Here is a 24,502-nt window from a genome sequence, read left to right on the forward strand (position 1 = left end):
CACATTGCTTTATAACATACAACCTCCTATCTGTTTGGAGCTATTGAAATTCAGACATAGACTTCCAGAAGAAAATATCAGGTTTCTGTTTTCTGTTTTTTTGTTTTGTTTTGTTTTGTTTTTGTTTTGTTTTTTTAAGGCAGCAAATAGTACCTTTCATTATATTATAAAGAGATAATCTTTAAATGTATGGAAGTATTTAATAAACATAATTACAACTTGCGAGTCTTTAGCTTGCTCATTCATCTCTCTGCTACCCACAAGAATGGGGTAAGCACATCATTCCCCATGGGTATAATTTCACTCCTCCATTACATTCTTCCTCTTCCCCTACAGTCATCCATGAGGTAGAGTCCCTTTTATTGTTAATCCTTCAGTATAAAAAATCTTATTTTCATCGGTTTTTTCTACATCATTCATGGCTTTAAAAAAATATTTTTCCTCAAACAGGAGAAGGAAGGTTACTGGCTTCATGATATCTTGCATATTTTTTTTTAACATCTTTATTGGGGTATAATTGCTTTACAATGGTGTGTTAGCTTCTGCTTTATAATAAAGTGAATCAGTCATACATAAACATATGTTCCCATATGTCTTCCCTGTTGCGTCTCCCTCCCTCCCACCCTCCCTATCCCACCCCTCCAGGCTGTCACAAAGCACCAAGCCAATATCCCTGCGCCATGCGGCTGCTTCCCACTAGCTATCTACCTTACTACGTTTGTTAGTGTGTATATGTCCATGACTCTCTCTCGCCCTGTCACAGCTCACCCGTCCCCCTCCCCACAACCTCAAGTCCATTCTCTAGGAGGTCTGCATCTTTATTCCTGCTTTACACCTAGGTTCTTCATGACATTTGTTTTCTTAAATTCCATATATATGTGTTAGCATACGGTATTTGTCTTTTTCTTTCTGACTTACTTCACTCTGTATGACAGACTCTAGGTCTATCCACCTCATTACAAATAGCTCAATTTCGTTTCTTTTTATGGCTGAGTAATATTCCATTGTATATATGTGCCACATCTTCTTTATCCATTCACCCGATGACGGGCACTTAGGTTGTTTCCATCTCTGGGCTATTGTAAATAGAGCTGCAATGAACATTTTGGTACATGACTCTTTTTGAATTTTGGTTTTCTCAGGGTATATACCCAGTAGTGGGATTGCTGGGTCATATGGTAGTTCTATTTGTAGTTTTTTAAGGAACCTCCATACTGTTCTCCATAGTGGCTGAACCAATTCACATTCCCACCAGCAGTGCAAGAGTGTTCCCTTTTCTCCACACCCTCTCCAGCATTTATTGTTTCTAGATTTTTTGATGATGGCCATTCTGACTGGTGTGAGATGATATCTCATTGTAGTTTTGATTTGCATTTCTCTAATGATTAATGATGTTGAGCATTCTTTCATGTGTTTGTTGGCAGTCTGTATATCTTCTTTGGAGAAATGTCTATTTAGGTCTTTTGCCCATTTTTGGATTGGGTTGTTTGTTTTCTTGTTATTGAGCTGCATGAGCTGTTTGTAAATTTTGGAGATTAATCCTTTGTCGGTTGCTTCATTTGCAAATATTTTCTCCCATTCTGAGGGTTGTCTTTTGGTCTTGTTTATGGTTTCCTTTGCTGTGCAAAAGCTTTGAAGTTTCATTAGGTCCCATTTGTTTATTTTTGTTTTTATTTCCATTACTCTAGGAGGTGGGTCAGAAAGGATCTTGCTGTGATTTATGTCATAGAGTGTTCTGCCTATGTTTTCCTCTAAGAGTTTGATAGTTTCTGGCCTTAAATTTAGGTCTTTAATCCATTTTGAGCTTATTTTTGTGTATGGTGTTAGGGAGTGATCTAATCTCATAGTTTTACATGTACCTGTCCAGTTTTCCCAGCACCACTTACTGAAGAGGCTGTCCTTTCTCCACTCTACATTCCTGCCTCCTTTATCAAAGATAAGGTGACCATATGTGCATGGGTTTATCTCTGGGCTTTCTATCTTGATCCATTGATCTATCTTTCTGTTTTTGTGCCAGTACCATACCGTCTTGATAACTGTAGCTTTGTAGTATAGTCTGAAGTCAGGGAGCCTGATTCCTCCAATTCCTTCTTTCGTTCTCAAGATTGCTTTGGCTATTCGGGGTCTTTTGTGTTTCCATACAAATTGCAAATTTTTTTGTTCTAGTTCTGTGAAAAATGCCAGTGGTAGTTTAATAGGGATTGCATTGAATCTATAGATTGCTTTGGGTAGTAGAGTCATTTTCACAATGTTGATTCTTCCAATCCAAGAACATGGTATATCTCTCCATCTATTTGCATATTTTTTAAATAGTAGCTCTAATTTGTAGAGCTAAGAGGTACTCTTACTATTCTGGAATGAATATTAATTTTAGAATAGTAATTATTCATTACAATGCAGCAAAGAAAATATGTTTTCATGTTAAAGGAGTTTATATCTAGCCTCATAAATAAGATGCTTCATACACCTAATCGAATAGCATGTTGTTATCTAAATACCTTATTATAAGAAAGTTACCAGCTGTCAGGGAAATAATGTCTGAGGCCCTTGAAAGCAAGACCATTTGGCATACTGTAAATGAGTGCGAGAACTCACTCACACTGTAGAGAAGAACTCACTCTAAGGAAGATCAATTCTGGAATCCACATAAGGAAGAATATATTAGTGATAGTTACTTTGCTCATGGGTTGCTCAAGTAAGTCTTTATAAGTCAGTTTTGTCAATAAAACAGGACCAAGGCCAGAATTTTTAAACAACCTTCTAATGATGTGCCTGTATTTAATGTAAGGCAGTGGGAGAGAGCTGATCCTGCAGCTGTAGTCAGTACTTCCTGGTCACTGGCAATAAACACATAGGTCTTGTGTCTTTCTAAGCTTAAAATAAGGATGCTTTTGACCCTGAGATTGTTTTTTTCTATCTCCCTGTCCTTACTTTATTCTCTACCTACTCCCTCTTCATTCCTGGCTTTTATCCAATTCCTCAGTTCTGTACTCAAGGTTCACCCTTGCTTGACTTGTACTTGTATACCCTAATCTTGATCAATTTAGTCAACTTTATCAGTCCTCTATTTCCTATTTACAAACTGGAAATCTGGCTGCTCACACTCAACATCATATTTATTAGTCAAGCCTTTCAGCTTTCCCTTCAAAATGTCTCTAGAATATAATTATTTCACAGTACCTCCATTGTTACCACTTTCCTCTAAAGCCACCATCACTGAATTCCTCATTTGTTACAAATAGTCTCTGAAATGGTCACTCTGTTTCCACCTTGCTCTATATGACAAGCTGAAAGATCCTTACCTTCCTGACCTCATTTTCTATTAACCCCATTTTTCTACTTCCTTCAAAGTGGCCTCTTTAGTAGTCCTCAAACTTGCCAGCAGTCTTCTGTATTAGGGTCATTGCAATTGCTGTTTTCGCTACCTGGAAGGTCCTTTCTCAGTAAAAAAAGTAATGATTATTTGTTTCATATTTCTTAGATATTATCAGGGATTTTTTTCTCTGACCTTCTTGTATAAAAATATACCCTATCTATCTCTATCCCCCTTCCCTGCATCATCTTTTATCATAATGCATCTCATCTTTGAACAGAGCATGTATTTATTGTTTATCTCTTCTTCTAGAATGCAGTCTTCATGAGGGCAAGTTATCTTTTTAAAACATTTGTACTACTTAATCTCCCAGTACCTGACACTGAATGGTCCCATAATAAATGTGTGAATGAAGAAACTAGAATGAATAAATGAATTTATAATCTTTCTACCTCTTACTGTATTGGAAGTAATATATCTAGGCCCCTCAAATACTTAAACATTAAAATAAAATTTTAATCTTACTCTCAGCACAGTTGTCCAGCAAGGAAAATAAATATATAAGACAATTTGCTATGTATAAAGTCACCAAATGACCAATAAGTAAGAGGAGTATTTCTGAGATGATACATTGATTTACTCATATCCCATTTCATCCCACTCATTGAAGCTACTTAGAAAAGATAAGAGAATGAAATTAGTAGTGAAGTAAATGAGACAAATGAAAAACAAGATCAGCAAAGGATGAAATTAATACATATAACAGCAGGCAGAGGTTGCTCATCTAGCTTTAAAAGTAAAGAGACAACACAGATCAGCTCAAGATTTACAGTGTCCATGAAGACAAACTTATTTCAAGAAGTAAACTATTCTTGATGATGAGACATGAGTGATATATCCTGTATTGATCAATTTCCTTGGAAAAGTCCCTTTGCTATATCTGCTAACAAGAAGACTTGAATAAAGGGAAGAGATGCCAGGAGAGCTCTCTGGTAAAATAACTGAAAATACCATGTATGTGATTTGCTAGCATTCCATACTTTTCCTTGCCTTTTACATTGTAACTTCTTGCATAGATTCCTGTTTTCCCAGCCAACTATTATGAAAGATAATGGCTATTAAGCTACTAACTATTTTATCATCATTGCCTGGTACATTATGACATTAATAAACATTTAAGAACAAACGAATGAATGAATGAAGGTTAAAGAAGAAGATAAAGACATTTTAGGGTCTGTGATGTGACATGGTGCTTATTGGAACTGGAGTGAGTGACCCAGGACAGTGAGCTCCATATTTGGGTTATTGGTGGGTATATATACAAGTTGAAAACACAATAGGAGTATTGAATAAACCTCAAATGATCAAATGGCTTTCTACTCTGTAATGAAAATCTGGCCAGCTCAAAAGGAGTTCTGGTCCTAAAAGTCAGTATATTGATATGACAGATCTTAAAGTAGGAGTTAAACTTAATAAGCATTGTCCTTAAATTCCAGAACTCTTGGGCATACTAATGTGTTCCAGCTTCTGGGTATTACCTACTCCTAGAAATACTGATAATGGGCTTAGGATGGACGTCTGAACTCTGACTTTTGATCTCTATTTAGCTTGAATTTTGCTCATCATTTATTATTTATTTATTTAGAAACTACTTTTTGCAAGCATTTTCTAGATATTTGAGATAAATTGAAAGAGCCACACTCTGCTCTCACATAGCTCAAGTTCATATGCTAATGGACAAATAAAGCTGAAAATTTAAAACTTTCCTGTAGCTTATGGGATAATTTCTTGGGAAACCCAGTGGACTTTTAGCCAATTGCTACTCTAACAAAGTTGACTATTCAGTTACTACTTCAAGGTGCCAACTCAAACCAGAGCCTTACTTGCCTAAGGGTCAGCCTATGTGTCACGCTCCCCAGTACTGACCCTGAGAACAAGCCTTCCAGTCAAGTATATTACCAGTCCAAGGATCATTTCAGACACTCCAACAACTATCCTACCTGAGATCATTCCCTAAAACCTGACCTTCTTTCTTTTACTGCTGCAGTAGACAGTATGTTTTACTGCAGTTGAAAGACAAGGTGAGTTCAGCAAAACTAAGTTCTGATACTCATCAGAAATAAGACCTTGCAAAATTATTTAACCTCTGATCCACAGTCTGTAATAATATGCCTTCCTCTAAAGGTTTCTGTGAAGGTCAAAGAAGATGCAATTTTATTCTATCACAAAGCCTGGCATAGGAGCTCCTGTTTTCTTTCATAATTCCCATGAACATAAGTAAGGCGAGTACACAATATCTGAAAGAAGAAAGTAGATGCTCAGAAAAACTGTAAAAGAGTTCACTGAATTTATAAATTGGGGTGATTCCACTGGAGAATACCCTTAAGTAAATATTGAAAGCTATGATTTATTAGTAATGTTTGGGACAGAGTGACCTATCCCTTGGGAAATGTAGATGATGATATAGTTTCAAAATCACTCTTGCATATGATCTTGTATTCATTTTACACTTCAAAATACAGTGACTTAAACGCTGTATAGAAATAAATTTACAATAGCTAAGAACCACGATGATTATTAATTGTTTTGAGTTCAAATCTATCAAGATGCTTATTAACCTATCTCTGTACAGCTCCCATAAAAATATTTAGGAATTAAATATAAAATTATTAAAATGTGCTTTTCCAGAAAGGAGAAAAAGATGATTTATCTCATTTTTCTTTGAATTATGCCAGTTTATGTGTGTATTTCTGAATAACACTGAATTTTGGGGTGCCATTGTACTCTTTAACTGTTGATTTGCATTTGAAATCCTTCAACTAATGCAATCTAAAGTGGCAATTTAATTATATTTTTACTCATCAATCTCCCTCACTTGCTCACACTTGACGTTCCTGAGGCTATGAGTCCTTATTAAGGTTATAAAATGCTTCAACCTTCATAAAAGGCATAGTGACTTCCCATGAGGTTCAAAGCATTAATGATGAGATGAAATGCAAAATCTTTATCTGAGAGCAGCATCTCTCTTACCACAGAAGCTATTCAAATCATCCAATTGAAAGGCAAACCTATACAAAAACTAATAAAGAATTCTCCCTGGAGGTTGAAATATTGGACAAATTGCTTTTCGGATGTTAACTGGGTGACAGCCAAATGATGCTGCTCGTTCACTATATTCTACCTCTGTAAGCTGGATAATTGATGATCTTTGGGTTCAGAGGTCAAAAGTTGTTGGTGAGTTTGTAGTGAGAAACTTCACTGTGGAAATGGGCCAGTGGTAAGTTTTTATTATTTGCCATTGTCTTGGTACCAAAGGCTTTAATAGGGAAACCATGCTTCATTCAGTGTTACTGTCAACTTTGCATTCAACTGTTCATGAAAACTTGTAAGTGTGTCAGTGGAAAATTAAATGCTGACAACTTGAGAAAATGTCACTTACATAAAAACCAGTTTATAAAGACAGGGTCTTATCTTCTTCCCTTCTAAAGCAAAGCAGTGTGCAGCAAGGTATGTAATACCCATAGGTGATGGTAGTGACAAATAAGTGCCAATCTGTTTATTTCATCTTAGATTTAAATCCTGTACTAAAAAGAGGCTCAAGTATGTGAGAGCTGAAAAGTCCATCTTTGTCAGTCTTTACCCTATCTTCATATATGTAAACTTACTCATTTTTTTAATAATGGAAGAGAAATTTCTGTATGAATACATCAAAATCCAAATTCTTTTGTGTCAATTAGCATATTTATAATGAGATAGGTGTTCTTGGGCTTCTATTACACAATATGATGATGTGTTATGTACTGTCAGAAAGACAAGGAATGTTAAAGGGATCTAAAAACTTATCTATTTCATGAGTCCACAAAGGCCCACCAAGGTATAAATGTGGAAATATAGGTCGATAATCATTTTCAATGTTTCAAAACACTTGCTGGAAATTATATCTCATGCAAACTAGGCATTAAGGCATGATAAACAAAACGGGTGCTTACTTCAGCAGCACATAGGTAAAAAATTGAAACAATACAGAGAAGATTATCATGACCTCTGAGCAAGGGTGACACAGAAATTCACGAAGTATTCCATATTTTTAAAAGAAAAGATTATTCCATCACACAGACTACTTTTGTACTAGAATTTGCTAACTTGTAATATGGAATTTTCCTTTTGGCTGATAAGCAGGATTTCCTTATAAATTGCCTGGACACTGGTCACTTTTAGGAGATTCAAACTCTAGTAATTATGACAGCTACATTGAAAAATAATTGTTCTGCAATTGTTTATCTTCATTTAGTTTAAAATTCTTAATGTTTGTAAAACTAAATTGTTTTAGGGGGATGAGGCAGAGGGGTGGGCAATTTATTTTGTAAGAGTAAAATAAATGAATATGCATTGAATATTAAAAAACAAACAAGATAAAAAGCAGCACTGGACTGAGAATCAGGAGACCTGGCTTCTGGTAATGACTCAGTCAATATCTGTGACAATTTTAAAGAGTTATTTTATTTAATTAAGTTTCTAATTTCTGGTCATACCAGGTAATCACTAAGGCCTCTTCCAAGTTTGAACTTGGAAGCTACTTTCATAAAGAAGCTACACTCTTCATTGCTAAATGTGCTTTTTATTGGAGCATTTGAGTAATGTCTTCTAGATACTTTCTGTAGGGAGTGTTTCAACTCTGGTTTCTAATGGAAAAGAGAAGCAAATATGGTAGCTGGAAAACTAGTAATGCTTAAGTCCACATCCCTCACTATTTCCTATAGAATAATAGAGAAAAGCAAAACAATGAAAACTACACGTGAAGGACACACTCAATGTACTTAGAGTATCACTTAATTTTAAAATAACTGGAACCGGACTTCCCTGGTGGCTCAGTGGTTAAGAATCTGCCTGCCAAGGCAGGGGACATGGATTCAAGCCCTGGACAGGGAAGGTACCACATGCTGCAGAGCAACTAAGTGTGTGAGCCACAACTACTGAGTCTGCATTCTGGACCCATGAGCCACAATGACTGAGCATGCGTTCTAGAGCCTGGGAGCCACAACTACTGAAGTCCACATGCCTAGAGCTCATGCTCCACAATGAAGGGTAGCCCCCACTTGTCACAACTAGAGAAAGCCCGTGCACAGCAACTAAGATCCAATACAGGCAAATAAATAAATAAATGGAACCAAAAAAGAAATAAGAAAAAAGCAGAAGAAGAAAAATCACAAAATGACCTCTTATGTTTCCATTATATCATAAGAATTTGAGGTCAAGCAAGAGCAGTCTAAGCAAAAGTGCAGGGAAGAAAGAAGAAGACAGCTGATGACAGGACTAAAGTTGAGCCAAAATACTGCCAGAAAGATTACATTCACTCTTAAGTCAGAAAATACTAACAATGTGCCTTGGTAGATCAGAGCATGCATGGCAAAGAAGTCATTTACAAATATGTACTACTTGAAATGACAGCCCTGTAGAACTTATGGTTGGGAGGGGGAAGAAAGGACAAAAGTGATGGAGAAGAATCTTTGGTGATTATGTGGAAAGAGAAAAAGCAAAAGAGGAAAAACACAGTTCCACCCTCAACCAAATACACATGCAAAAAAGACAAAAATTCACTAAAGAATCTAAACTTTGGACCAGTGACAGAATATGCCATTGTAAACATTAATCTTGTAAACCACCCTAAATCTACAGAATGAACAGAAGAAACTGGATAAATCTAGTCAAAATTACCATAACATAACAGAAAATATGATTTAGCACATCTTGACTGACAAAACTCTTTTTCAAAGTAGAAAAATAAAGCAGAAGAAAATTATAGATGCTAAAGTAGATTACCACTTTGAATCAGAATAGAAACAAAACCCTGGAAGCAATAAAATGAGTTGATTGTACTCAGGAACAAAATAGAAGAAATACAGAAATATTTCTCAACTGAAGACTGTTGAAGAAAGTCAAGAAAATAACTAACAAAATGAAAATGAGATAAGAAAAGAGGTAAAATACCCAAAGATGAAGTAATGCACATGGAAGGTAGACAAAATGGGAATAACATAGGTACAATCAGAGTCTCTGAAAAGGAAAACTAAACAATAGAACAGAATTAATATTTAAAAATATAACTGAACAAAACTTTCCAGAAATAAAAGAATGTAAAATATACATATTGAAAAGGCCCATTAGGGACCTAGGAAAATTAACCCAGAATTATCATCTCCAAGGTGTATCCTACTAAAATTATTAGACTTAAAAAAATCCGAAAGCGTATCAAGGCCTCCGGGCAAAAGATCAAATAATTTACAAGACCATTAGACTTTTTAAAAACAACACACAAGGAAAGGCAACAACTGAGTAACTTTAGAATAATAAATCTCAATGAATGAAGGTATGAAAACAGATTTTTATTGCCAGCTAATGTGCTTGTCAAATACCAAGTCTTTAAAAAAACAGTTTTAAACATACACAACGTAAAACATTCTCTGCCCATGAGCCCTCCATGAAGAATTTACTAGATTAGCTTCATTCAGTCAATAGATAAATGGGAAAACCTCAGCAAAGGACTGATGATGAGCTTTTTAACAAATACAAATGTAGATCTAAGACAAAAACAAAGGCATGGAAAGGCAGCTGATAGTGGGTTGGAGTGCAGAGCAGAGGGGGCACAGGCAGTGCTGGCCACAGGCTGCGAGCAGGGGGGCTGGCTGAGCACCTTGGGGCAGAGTGCAGAGCACCCGTGAGCCCAGGGCAAGGTGTCCAATGAACAAATGTCACCCCTGGGAGCTTTGTCGACTGGCAGGACTACAAAATGATACCGCTAAATGGAGAGAGATTACAGGGCTGATCAGAGAGGATGAAAAACAAAGAAGGCTTCTGAAGGAGGGGATGCAGGTTAGATCCCTGGTCAGGGAACTAAGATCCCTTTTGCCACAGGGCAAATAAGCCTGTGCACCACAACTACTGAGCTCATACACCTCAATGAGAGAGCCCATGTGCCAGAAACTACAGAGCTCACATGCCCTGGAGCCCCCATGACACAACCAGGGAGAAAAACCCCACATGCCACAACTAGAGAGAAGTCCACATGCCCCAACAAAGAGCCCACTACAATGAAAGATCCTACATGTCTAAACGAAGATCACACATACTGCAACTGAGACCCAACGCAGATGAATATAAAATTTATTTTTTAAAAAAACACCAATTTAGCACTAAGCAGGCACCCCTATATTTCTAAATATTTTAAAGGATATGTCCTATGTTCCTAACTAGGTTAAAAACACCAATGAAAGCAAAGACCTCGATATATATACATATACATATAAAAATAAATGCATATATATATTTACCTTGTACTTCTATCAAAGTGCACTAAACAGATTCACAGAAAGATAGACAAGATGAAAAGGTAGACAGCTATGTACCAGATGAAGGAACAAGATAAAACCCCAGAAAAACAACTGAATGAAGTGGAGATAGGCAACCTTCCAGAAAAATAATTCAGAATAATGATAGTGAAGATGATCAAGGACCTCGGCAAAAACAGTGGAAGCAAAGATCAAAAATATGGCAAGAAAGGTTTAATAATGACCTGGAAGAATTAAAGAACAAACAAACAGAGATGAACAATACAATAACAGAAAGGAAAACTACACTAGAAGGAATCAATAGCAGAATAACTGAGGCAGAAGAAAGGATAAGCTACCTAGAAGACAGAATGGTGGAATTCACTGCTGCAAGCAGTGAATAAAGAAAGAAGAATGTAAAGAAATGAAGACAGCCAAAGAGACCTCTGGACAACATTAAATGCAACAACATTCACATTACAGAGGTCACAGAAGGAGAAAGGACCTGAGAATGCATTTAAAGAGATTATAGTCAAAAATTTCCCTAACATGGAAAAGGAAATAGTGACCTAAGTCCAGGAAGTGCAGTGAGTCACATATAGGATAAACCCAGGAAAATAATGCCGAGACACATAGTAATCAAATTGGCAAAAATTGAAGACAAAGAAATGAAAGCAGCAAGAGAAAAATGACAAATTACATACAAGGGAACACCCATAAGGTTAACAACTGATTTCTCAGCAGAAACTATACAAGCCAGAAAAGCGTGGTATAATATACTTAAAGTGATGAAAGGGAAGAACCTACAACCAAAATTACTCTACCTGGCAAGGATCTCATTCAGATTCGTTGGAGAAATCAAAAGCTTTACAGACAAGAAAAAGCTAAGAGAATGCAACACTACCAAACAAGCTCTACAACAAATGCTAAAGGAAATTCTCTAAGTGGGAAACACAAGAGAAGAAAAGGACCTACAAAAACAAACCTAAAACAATTAAGAAAATGGTCATAGGAACATACATATCGATAATTACCTTAAACGTGAAAGGATTAAATGCTCCAACCAAAAGACACAAGCTTGCTGAATGGATACAAAAACCAGACCCATATATATGCTATCTGCAAGAGACCCACTTCAGACCTAGGGACACATACAGACTGAAAGTGAGGGGATGGAAAAAGATATTCCATGCAAATGGAAATCAAAAGAAAGCTGGAGTAGCAATACTCATATCAGATAACATAGACTTTAAAATAAAGAATGTTACAAGAGACAAGGAAGGACACTACATAATGATCAAGGGATCAATCCAAGAAGAAGATATAAAAATTATAAATATATATGCTCCCAACATAGAAGCACCACAATACATACGGCAACTGTTAACAGCTATAAAAGAGGAAATCGACAGTAACACAGTAATAGTGGGAGACTTTAACACCTCACTTATACCAATGGACAGATCATCCAAAATGAGAATAAATAAGGAAACCAGAAGCTTTAAATGACACAATAGACCAGATAGATTTAATTGATATTTATAGGACATTCCAACCAAAAACAGCAGATTACACTTTCTTCTCAAGTGTGCACAGAATATTCACCAGGATAGATCACATCTTGGGTCACAAATCAAGCCTCAGTAAATTTAAGAACCATCAACCATCTTTTCTGACCACAACGCTATGAGACTAGAAATGAATTACATGGAAAAAAATGTAAAAAAAAACACAAACACATGGAGGCTAAACAATACATTACTAAATAACCAAGAGATCACTGAAGAAATCAAAGAGGAAATCAACAAATACCTAGAGACAAATGACAATGAAAACACGATGATCCAAAACCTATGGGATTCAGCAAAAGAAGTTCTAAGAGGGAAGTTTATAGCTATACAAGCCTACCTCAAGAAACAAGAAAAATCTCAAATAAACAATCTAACCTTACACCAAAAGGAAAACTAACAAAATCCAAATTTAGCAGAAGGAAAGAAACCATAAAGATCAGAGCAGAAATAAATGAAATAGAAACAAAGAAAACAATAGCAAAGATCAATAAAACTAAAAGCTGGTTCTTTGAGAAGATAAACAAAATTGATAAACCATTAGCCAGCCTCTTCAAGAAAAAGAGGGAGAGGACTCAAATCAATAAAATTAGAAATGAAAAAGTAGAAGTTACAACAGACACCACAGAAATACAAATCATCCAAAGAGACTACTACAAGCAACTCTATGCCAATAAAATGGACAACCAGGAAGAAATGGACAAATTCTTAGAAAGGTATAACCTTCCAAGACTGAACCAGGAAGAAGAAGAAAATATGAACAGACCATTCACAAGTAATGAAATTGAAACTGTGATTTAAAATCTTCCAAGAAACAAAAGTTCAGGACCAGATGGCTTCACAGGTGAATTCTTTCAAAACATTTAGAGAAGAGCTAACACCCATCCTTGTCAAACTCTTCGAACAAATTTCAGAGGAAGGAACACTCTCAAACTCATTCTAGGAGGCCACCATTACCCTGATATGAACACCAGAGAAAGATACTACAAAAAAAGAAAATTACAGACCAATATCACTGATGAATATACATGCAAAAATCCTCAACAAAATAATACCAAACAGAACCCAACAACACATTAAAAGGATTATACACCATGATCAAGTGGGAGTTATCCCAAGATTGCAAGGATTCTACAGTATACACAAATCAATCAATGTGATACAACATATTAACAAACTGAACAACAAAACTATATGATCATCTTAATAGATGCAGAAAAAGCTTTTGACAAAATTCAACACCCATTTATGATAAAACCCTTCAGAAAGTAGGTACAAAGGAAACTTACCTCAACATAATAAAGGCCATATATGACAAACCCAGAGCCAACATTGTTCTCAATGGTGAAAAACTGAAAGCATTTCCTCTAAGATCAGGAAGAAGACAAGCATGCCCACTCTCACCACTATTATTCAACATAGTTTTGGAAGTCCTAGCCACAGCAATCAGAGAAGGAAAATAAATAAAAGGAATACAAATCAGAAAAGAAGAAGTAAAACTGTCACTGTTTTCAGATGACATGATACTATACATAGAGAATCCTAAAAATGCCACCAGAAAACTACTGGAGCTAATCAATGAATTTGGTAAAATTGCAGGATACAAAATTAATGCACAGAAATCTCTTGCATTCCTATACACTAATGATGAAAAATCTGAAAGAGAAATTTAGGAAACACTCCCATTTACCATTGCCAAAAAAAAAATAAAATACCTAGGAATAAACCTACCTAGCAAGACAAAAGACCTGTATGCAGAAAAGTATAAGAGACTGGTGAAATAAATTAAAGATGAGACCAACAGATGGAGAAATATACCATGTTCTTGGATTGGAAGAATCAATATTGTGAAAATGACTATACTACGCAAAGGAATCTACAGATTCAATGCAATCCCTATCAAATTACTAATGGCAATTTTTATGGAACTAGAACAAAAAATCTTAAAATTTGTATGGAGACACAAAAGACCCCCTATAGCCAAAGCAGTCTTGAGGGAAAGACCCGGAGCTGGGGGAATCAGACTCCCTCACTTCAGACTATACTACAAACCTACAGTAATCAAGACAATATGGTACTGGCACAAAAAGAGAAGCATAGGTCAATGGAACAAGAAAGAAAGCCCAGTGATAAACTCATGCACATATGGTCAACTAATCTATGACAAAGGAGGCAAGGATATACAATGGAGAATAGACAGTCTCTTCAATAAGTCATGCTGGGAAAACTAGACAGCTACATGTAAAAGAATGAAATTAGAACACTCCCTAACACCATATACAACAATAAACTCAAAATGGTTTTGAGACCTAAATATAAGACCACACACTATAAAATTCTTAGAGGAAAACCTAGGAAGAACACTCTTTGACATAAATCACAGCCAGATCTTTTTTGATCCACCTCCTAGAGTCATGGAAATAAAAACAAAAAGAAACAAATGGGACCTAATGAAACTTAATAGCTTTTGCATGGCAAAGGAAACTATAAACAAGATGAAAATATAACCCTCAGAATTGGAGAAAATCTTTGCAAACAAATCAACAGACAAAGGATTAATCTCCAAAATATATAAACAGCTCATGCAGCTCAATATTGAAGAAACAAACAACCCAATCCAAAAATGGGCAGAAGACTTAAATAGACATTTATCCGAAGAAGACATATCCAAAGAAGATGGCCAAGAAGCACATGAAAAGCTGCTCAACATCACTAATTATTAGAGAAATGCAAATCAAAACTACAATGACATATCACCTTACACCAGTTAGAATGAGCATCATCAGAAAATCTACAGACAACAAATGTTGGAGAGGGTGTGGAGAAAAGAGAACCCTCTTGCACTGTTGGTGGGAATGTAAATTGATACTGCTACTATGGAGAACAGTATGGAGGTTCCTTAAAAAAACTAAAAATAGAATTACCATGTGATCCAGCAATCCCACTACTGGGCATATACCCAGAGAAAACCATAATTCAAAAAGACAATGCATCCCAATGTTCATTGCAGCACTATATACAATAGCCAGCTCATGGAAGCAACCTAAATGCCCATTGACAGAAGAATGGGTAAAGAAGTGTGGTACATATATACAATGGAATATTACCCAGCAATAAAAAGGAACAAAATTAGGTCATTTGTTGAGATGTTGGTGCATCTAGCGACTGTCATACAGAGTGAAGTAAGTCAGAAAGAGAAAAAACAAATATCGTATATTAACGCATGTATGTGGAAACAGAAAAATGGTACAGATGAACTGGTTTGCAGGGCAGAAATTGAGACACAGATGTAGAGAACAAATGCATGGACACCAAGGGGGAAAGCCATTGCGGGGTAGCTATAGTGGTGTGATGAACTGGGTGATTGGGATTGACATATATACACTGATGTGTATAAAATTGATAACTAATAAGAACCTGTTGTATAAAAACATAAATAAAATAAAATTGAAAAAAATTTAAAAAAGACACCAATTCTAAACTTTCTTTGGGTTATTAGTATGGAAATATGTTAATATAAATGTTTCAGACATTACATGAAATTCCTAAAAATCTTATATGTTCTCGTATAATGTTATGTCATAATTCTAGTTATTATTTTTAAATGTATATTTCAGAAATAACTAAATTTCCTTGTCCATTGCAAAAAAAATACAAAAAATACAGATTGAAACCAAAGGCATGAATGCACAGATGTTATATTTTATGACAAAACAGCAAAAAAGCAACTAAATATGAGAGAAGAGAGGAAACAGAAAGTAGAATAAACTCAACTATAAGTCAATAAGTAGGATTTAAAATATACCATCTAAAATTAACAAATCAAAGAGTAAAATATCAAATAAGAAAATGTAGGATAAATTGTATTATAAAAGATATAAATTCAAAGGTAACCATTAGAATGAAAATATGATCCTTCCTAATTATTGTATTTAATTAAAGAGCAAATAATGCACACTTTGTGAAGAAGTAAGCGTAGCAAGTATAATCTAATACATGAAATTTTAAAAATATAGTGACACAATTGGGACAACAGAATTGAGACATATTAGTCATATCAACAAATATGAATGAACTAAAGTTGTTAAAAAATTTGATTTTCACTTTGGCTTAAAAAGCAATACCCAGCTATATGCTGTATTCAAGAGACATGATTAAAACAAAGTGATTCAGGAAAGCAAGCAAATGATATAGACAAAAGTACTCCAGGCCCATAAAAACAGTAAGAACAGAAGAATGTGAACTTGATATCTGTAAAGCAGTATTCAATTTAAAAATTAATTAAAAAATTGAGATTTTTTAATGCTCATATTTTTAAATATGTAATTTATGAGTATATATGAACAAATAATATAGCAACCACCTTTATGAAGTAAAAACTGTAGAACATATATAGAAACACCATAATAAGAAGAGACTTTAAGACAGCAATCTCAGATCAAGAAAGAACAAGTGGACAAACCAAAAATAAATAAGGAGCCAGAAAACCTAACCAACATAATCAATAAAGTAGATCTTATCATCATATAACAAATTTTAGACCCTGATATTAGAAAATAGTCTTCCTTTCCAGTGCTTATGGAACATTTACAAAGTTTTTCACATATTATTTCACAAGAAAAACGTCAAGGTGTCCTATAAAGCATAAATACAACAAACGATACTCTCTGATGATAGTGCAATATAACTAGAAATTATTAACAAATGAAGAAATTAAAAGCCCCTTCCTCTTTCTATTAGACAAATCGTGGGTGAAACAGAGAAATACAGATTGAAACCAGAGAAGTCAATCAAATAATAAAACTACTACATACAAGAAATCCTGGGATACACTTAAAGCAGTGGTCACAGGAAAATTCATAACAAACTCTTTCACTAGTAAAAATGAAAGAATATAAATAAATTAAATACCCAGTTGAAGAAACTGAAAAAAGAACAAGCAAAAGAAAGCTCAAGAAAGTAAATAAAGATAAAAGCAGAAGTTAACAAGGTATGTCTTAGAAAAACTGTAGATTATACTGAAGTGGAAAGTGGGACCTAACACTGTACAAAACCTAAGCAGAATTGTGCTGTTTATCTCTGTAACAGTGATAACATGATTAAGAGAATCTATAATGTGGATAGCCACAGTGCTGGTGGCAATAGGAAAAGAACAATAGGAATAGGGACATTACGCTTGAGCAAAACAGAGATATTATCAATGCTGGATTTCTTCATTACATTTGGGTTTTACATTTATATTTTCATATTTTTCTTCATGCCCAATATTAGTAAAATTATTTCAGGGAAGAAAAGATTTCAATATAGTTAGTCTGAAATACTTTTGCCTCCCACCCCCTTTTCTGTGAAGCACTCTCATGAAATTATTGTTAGGTGAGCCAACTCGGGTTGTGAAAGAATTCACAGAAGTGAGAAGAAAAGAAAGTTTTAATTCACTTTCCAAGGGAAGAAAGGGGCCAGACGCATAGAATGGTGTCGTCCCTGAAGGATGCGGGTTTGAGTCTTTTATTGGGCTATGAAGGGCAAGGTGCAGGAAAGAGGTGGTGGGTTCTTATGTGTTTTGGTCCACAGTTGTATTTGAACTGGCTATGCTTCTATAGGATGTGGTTTTTCTGAGAATCTGTAACTTTTTGTCTTCAGTAATTTTCCAGTCCTTGGGTGTCTGAAAAAGACTTGATAGTGGCCCTTGATTGGCATTACTCTATTTTGAACAATGTTACATGGGTTTACATTTATTATCAAAATTACTGCATCTTAACAGAGCAAACATTTTGATTAGATGAGCTGAAAAATGGTAACTTATTATCTTATAGAATATTTCTCAACCTGAGACTGAGAACAGTTACTCTGAGGATTGAGATTCTATCTTATATATCAGAGCCCTGCATATTTCAGGCTTTCAGAATATCTACTGACTAAATATACCAAAAATGAAACATTGTTCACTTTTAAAAATTTCTATGCAGATACAGTTTTCCCTTCTTTAGACACATTACAGTTTGTCAATTCCTTTTGTGGTTTATATCTCCATAAAATTTCAACCTCCACAAAAAAAAGGAATATGCTAGTTCTATAAGACTAGGCTTAAATTATATTTTCTTAATCAGAAAACCAACATAACAATTTCATAAAGTTTTCTCATTTAAAACTAATTAATCCCATGTCTTTGATGCTTACCATAAATTTCAGCCATGCTTCATTCTAATATTACTATTTGGTTCCTCAGAAGATGTGAAGGATGCCAATTTCCTGTACAATTTATCAGAAAATGTTCAATGTTATTTACAGCAAACTTATAAAAATACAATTTACACAAGATTTATCACATTGCTTGCATTTTACCATGTTTTCAGAACTAGAAACCTAATTCCTTCTTGACTGCTTTTGACAAGAGTAAGTTTAATAATAAATATTAACTCTCCTTCCCATAAAAAAGACATAGATATTATTTATTTAGGAGGCAGTTTTTGTAAAATTATTCAGAGATTTTCATAATCTACTGCAATGCCTATATAAAGATCATTCTTCCTTGTTTAATTTGATTCTCTTTCCTCATAAATATCATTTAGTAGCTTTGTCACCTACCCTTTATATATATATATATATATATATATATATATATATATATATATATATATATCTTATTGGTTCTGAACTCTGATGAATATACCTGCTAACAGAGCTTTCCTATTTTTTATTTCTATTTGGTTGGCTGAGGAAGTTTACTATATAGGATCAATTTCCTTCCTTCTTTCTTTCTTTCCTTCCTTTCTCTCAATATATATTGTCCTAAAGTTGTAATACTTTACCAACAGCAATCTGGATTTTCCCTTAGCGGGAGGAAGCACGGGCTGTGGGCTTCAGCCCAGCCCAGGGACTTCCACATTGATTCTTATGGGTCCCTGGCTAAAATAAAGTGATCCTCCTCCTGGTGTGTGCAGCTCACTTGGGAATACTAAAGTGAGGACAAGCCTTTTTAGATTAAGCCAATTATCATCAAGTATAACCCTAAATTCTACCTAATCTGTGAACATATCTTAATCCTTAAATTTGCTGGGGCCTGTGAGGGGACTGCTATATGTTCTTGAAGCTGTCTAGGTATGGTTCCATCACAAGATAGAACCTTTCTGGGCAGAAGAAAAGAGAGGCACAAACTCTTATATGTTGAGCTCTCACTGTGTACCCACCACTGAGTTATTTGTTTTACTTTGTTATATTACTTAAAGTCATTCAGTTCACACCATAATCCTGTGAGGTAAATGCTGTCATGAGAACACTTGAAATCACACATCCCCTAAGTGTCAGAGCTGCAGCTAACACCCACCCCCAAGATGGAACTTCCCTCTCATAGCTCCCACAGTTGCTCTGCTGGCCAAGGTGATAGAGATCCCACAGACCCATATCAGAACTGAGGATTGGCCTTAAATTTTAACCCTTTTTAGATATGTGAATTATGTTCTTCTAAACACTTATTGGAGATGGTTAGGTGTCCACTAAAATCCATATTCTTCTTCTTCCAAAATTATAGAATTGGGCTAGGACTCAGATCTCTAGGGAGCACATATCTCAACCTTCTTTGGAACTAAGTATCACTATATAACTGAATTTGTGCCTGGCAGCCCCAAACTTGGATGTCTTTCTGTATGTATTCTTTTCTGCCTTCCTACTGACTGAGATGACCAGAGCATGGCCACTCAGGAAGTCATTTGCTGAAGATAGTGGAGCCACTGCTCCCCTATGTGAATCATGGTATGTGGGTAGCTGCCTACTGCCCCAAAACGCCCACCCTGGACTATTACATGAGTGAGAAACAAACCTTTTTATTTCTTAAGCGACTGAATTAATTTTGGGTCTCCTTTGCAGCAGAACATCTGAGTCTATCCTAACCAGGGAGCACTTTGTTTATATTTTTAGTTAATTTAATTAACATATAGGGTTTTACTATATGCAGATATAACACCTTGTAAATGCATTTGTTCTATTGGTGAACTTATTCTGATGATTAAATTAATATCTTTGTGCATGTCCAAAATTAACCATCAAGTCAATACATTGAAAAAAATTCCATCAAACTGGTTGGTGCTCAATGTGTAGAAAAAGTTACTGCTAATTTTTTTTACTGATTTCCCTTTCTGCTCTGTTTTAAGAGTAGTATGTGGACTCAATACCAGATTAGGTGTGTCCTCAGTGCATTCAAGCAAAAGTATATTTATTCCTTTGCTGCCCTCCACTGTACCTATGTCTTAAATTTACCTCAAGCAAATTATATTCCAGAAACATTACAAAGAAAGAAGACAAATATTTCTAGCGTTTGTTTGTTTAATTCGTATTGCTGACTCAACTTCTGTGATGTCTTTAAAAATGGCAAACCTTATTTACTATACTAATCAGTTTGGTGATGTCTTGATGAAAACAGGATAGTGTGATATATGAATTCTCATAGGCATTTCTAGCTTCCTATGACTATGACATGTTTATTTTTACTCAATAATTATTAGAGAAAGCTGTCATTTCAAACTTACTACTTTTTCTTTCCTCACATACAGCTTAATCTAGTGTTTCAACAATACATTTAAGTTTGTTTTCATGATCTTGGAACAGGTGGGCACAGACTTGGAAATGTCAACCTCGCTAAATATAGATATGTAGTGATTTTCAATGTATTGGGAAAAAAATGTTCATCTGGCAAAATAGCAAGATAGTAGTAACTTCAGTCTCCATCCCCTACCTTACCCCAACTACAATTTTTTTCTCTTCATTTATATTTTTATCCTTTATGACCTCAGAATTCTCAGCTGAGTGATATAAGTTATGACAACATCTATTGGATTCTACCACATTTTTAATCAAAACTAATTCCACTTAAGGGAAAAAAAATACAAAATCTTTAACTTGCTCTCCAATGGGCATGACTTTGTCCATGCCTTCATAAGCTCATGCTGTGGTATTATATGTTTTCATCATTCTCTAGACAGAGTAGCCTTTTATTGGGAAGGTTTTTTTTTCTTTGAACTTTAAGTGTTCCCTTTACAGGAATACTCTTTTCCTCACTCTTCCTTTTGTTTCAGGTAGCATTTCTTCAAAAAGGCTTTCCCCAACCTTCAGTTAAGGTGTCCTGTTATAAGTAAACACTTATGAGGTTTGTAATTTGCTTTGTGTCAGATTATTAATTTAATAGTTGTCAATTCTCTACAGTGAGTGACTATTGTTTTACCTGCTCAGTATTCCTCCATATTTTCTGTGACTTCTCTGGAAAATTCTTCCCCACTCCATCTATGTTATCTCCCTTAGAAATACCTTTTCTCCTTTATAATTGTAATCTCACCCCAACAACAATTTCTAGTAGAGTAATGGGCACTTTTATCTAGCCACAGTTCTTCCCTAGGATTTTTCAAACCGCAATTATCATAGTCAACATTTTCTCAAGTAGAATTCTGAGGCTCTTGATAGTCTTGTCACCACAATTTTAGTGAAATCCTAGATGTCTACAATGGGAGTGAATGTGCCTGACATACATAAAGAATCAGAGATGAGAAAAGGATTGAGAGTACCAGAAGTGTTTGAGTGCCTGTTCTAGTTGTTCCAGAAGTTAGGTTACAATATTGACCTTCTTAGAGGTAGACTGGAGATGATTTTATGAGATATTCCAGTCAGTCTTATTTTTCCTTAAGTTCGATTGAGTTAAATCATTGTTACTGGCAATTAAAATTGTTGATTACTAATGTGCCCTGGGATATGTAAGATCCACTAAGTCATCCTTTGTCTATCTGTACATGATGTCCAGTCTTCCACTTTTCTTCAGAACAAACATCTTTTATAATTTTGTGACGGAAGCTCTATCTGCTAAGAGTGTATTGAACTACAAAGGAACCTAAATACTAATAATCTCACTTTGACTTCATTGCTTTCTAGACCTTGAATGTTTGTGTGAAGGATTTCTTTCTTTTTTTTTTCTTTTTTCACATCTGGAAAGTGTCCAGACTGTGGAACTTCATTTAAATACCTTGGTATAAAGTCAAACATTCTAGATTTTTTTTCTATTACTTCTCTTCCTTTCCATCCTCCCAAAAGGTAAACTCTTCTTTGAAAATACATTGAAAACATGTTTTCTTTATAGACATGTCTTTTGCTGATTCCTAGCATTTAAAATTTCCCAAGTTCTATCATCTTAGGTATGAGTGGGAAGGAACCCAGCTTCTTTTGTCACATTTTCCTGAGATTATCCTGCTAATAAATGTTCCAGGGATCCAACTGGGCAATGTAAAAATATAAGCTTCCCCTCTCTCTCAAAATTCCTATCCTGGGACCAGGTTATTGCCAACTCACCATATGCTTAGCATATTTCAGGGAGTAAAGTCAAGTTGGAACTCTGTTTCTCTTACTGTTTCACCATGATTGTTTGTACAACAGATGCAGGCAATCTATCAAATCCAGGAGAAACTGAGAGGAAATTTCTCTCATAACCATAGACACTGAAACACAAGTAAATGCTCTCAAAAAAAACAACATAGGAACTTCCCTGGAGGTCCAGTGGTTAAGACTCCATGCTTCCAATGCAGAGGGTGTGGGTTCATTCCCTGGTCAGGGAACTAAGATCCCACATGCCACGTGGTATGGCAAAACCCCTCCTCCCCCCCCCCAAAAAAAAACAAAAAATAAACATAGACCATTATTTTGACCCTTTGGGGGAAAAATGTATCATTAATATTAAAATATTTAAATAATCCATTTAAATGTATATTTAAAAAAACCTTATGGAAATAGAAGTTGTAGAACTAGATGTGAGAAATAATAACATGTGACTAAACTTTTAAAGTTTACAAAATACATTTAAAGTATTCAGCAGCTCACAAGAGGCAACTTTTTAGAGATGAAGAAAATAAATTTAGTTTTGGGAAGTGATTGAATAAGTATTGCCAGATAAAGTACAAGTGTGATATATCATCCAGTTATATTTGAATGTTGGATAAGCAACAAATTTTAGTTAAATATATTTCAAACATTGCATGCTTATCTGAAATTCATATTTAGCTGGGTGTCCTACAATTTTATATTCTGAATCTGGGAATCCTAGATAAAACTAAGGTTACAAAGTTTATAATTGGCAAAGCAGGACATCCTTAAAAACCAATGGAGTATATGATAGCTGACATGAATTTCAAAAAGATTCTAGCATACACTCAGATGAAATTATTGTCATTACCAGGACATAAAAGACATAATTTCTGCACATTCCAAATTTCCAGGTTAAATCTAGTGTGAAATTGTCCATGAATAGGCATTAATTCTGGTGGGTTTTTTTAAAATATGTGGGGTATATTGACCCGGTAGGAATAAGAATTCATCAGGCAGATTTCTTCATTGGTTATCCACCACATCCATCAATTCCTGAGGATTAAGGCATTATTTGAATGCAATGTATACTCTGAGATATTTATGAAGAACTAATCCATCATTAAAAAAACTGACAAATGGGTTTCAAATCTCAGCTTGGACTCTGATTGAAAATAGTTCCCAAAAGGGACATTTCATAGACAAAAGAGAAATAAGACCTTTTAGACTCTTGTACTCTTTGGGAATAAGTGTGGGAAGTAAGTCAATGAAGCTATGCTAGAAAACTTTGGGGGGTCCTTGGTTCATTCTCTAACACAGATATTTATAGATCCTACTAAGTCCTATATATTTTTCACTAATAAAGTTTTCATTAATAACTGTTTTCAGATGGTTAAAGCTGTATATGAGTACAAAGAAAACAGGTAAGCAGCCTATTGCTTTTATCAACAGAAATTTCATCAAAAATCTGAGTTTTTAATTCCAGAGTTAGCAATCATAGAGAAATTCTAAAAATAAATATATGGCATTTTTTTCTAGAAGTGAAGTAACAAGAGTTCTGTTACTTGCTTTATAACTAGTATCATGCTAGACAGAAATGGTCAGTGGTGGCTGTAACTGTAAGGTGCATATTATAGGTTTGAGCTTAGCAAACAGTTTCCTCTTTTCAGTGACTATATTCACAGAATACCAAAAATAAGGCACCAGTAGGGGAATCAGGACCATTGAGAATGCTAGGGAATGGGATATTTTCCTTTAGGTGGCAGAACTGAAAGCTCCAAGCAAGGAATTAGTTGAATGATACATAATAAACTAACATCACTTCATTGTGTTTTAGATAAATCTACCATTTTAGAGTTTCAATCATAAATTTGAGTATTCTGGAATAAAGTGACCTGCAAATAACATTCCTGGTGCATGTCTATAGTGTCATGAGAAACGTGGACTCAGACCTCTACTGTGGA

The 24,502-nt window shown here is 35.0% G+C and overlaps 1 non-coding gene across 1 annotated transcript; it reads left to right on the plus strand.

The window, feature by feature from the left end:
* The first annotated feature begins 7,294 nt into the window (after positions 1-7,294).
* LOC132436705 (U6 spliceosomal RNA) lies at positions 7,295-7,402 on the plus strand. Its single transcript, XR_009521857.1, has one exon. It is a non-coding gene; the product is annotated as a U6 spliceosomal RNA (small nuclear RNA).
* The last annotated feature ends 17,100 nt before the right edge of the window (positions 7,403-24,502 follow it).

The sequence above is a fragment of the Delphinus delphis genome, chromosome 13, assembly GCF_949987515.2.
Source record: "Delphinus delphis chromosome 13, mDelDel1.2, whole genome shotgun sequence".
Taxonomy (NCBI): Eukaryota; Metazoa; Chordata; class Mammalia; order Artiodactyla; family Delphinidae; genus Delphinus; species Delphinus delphis.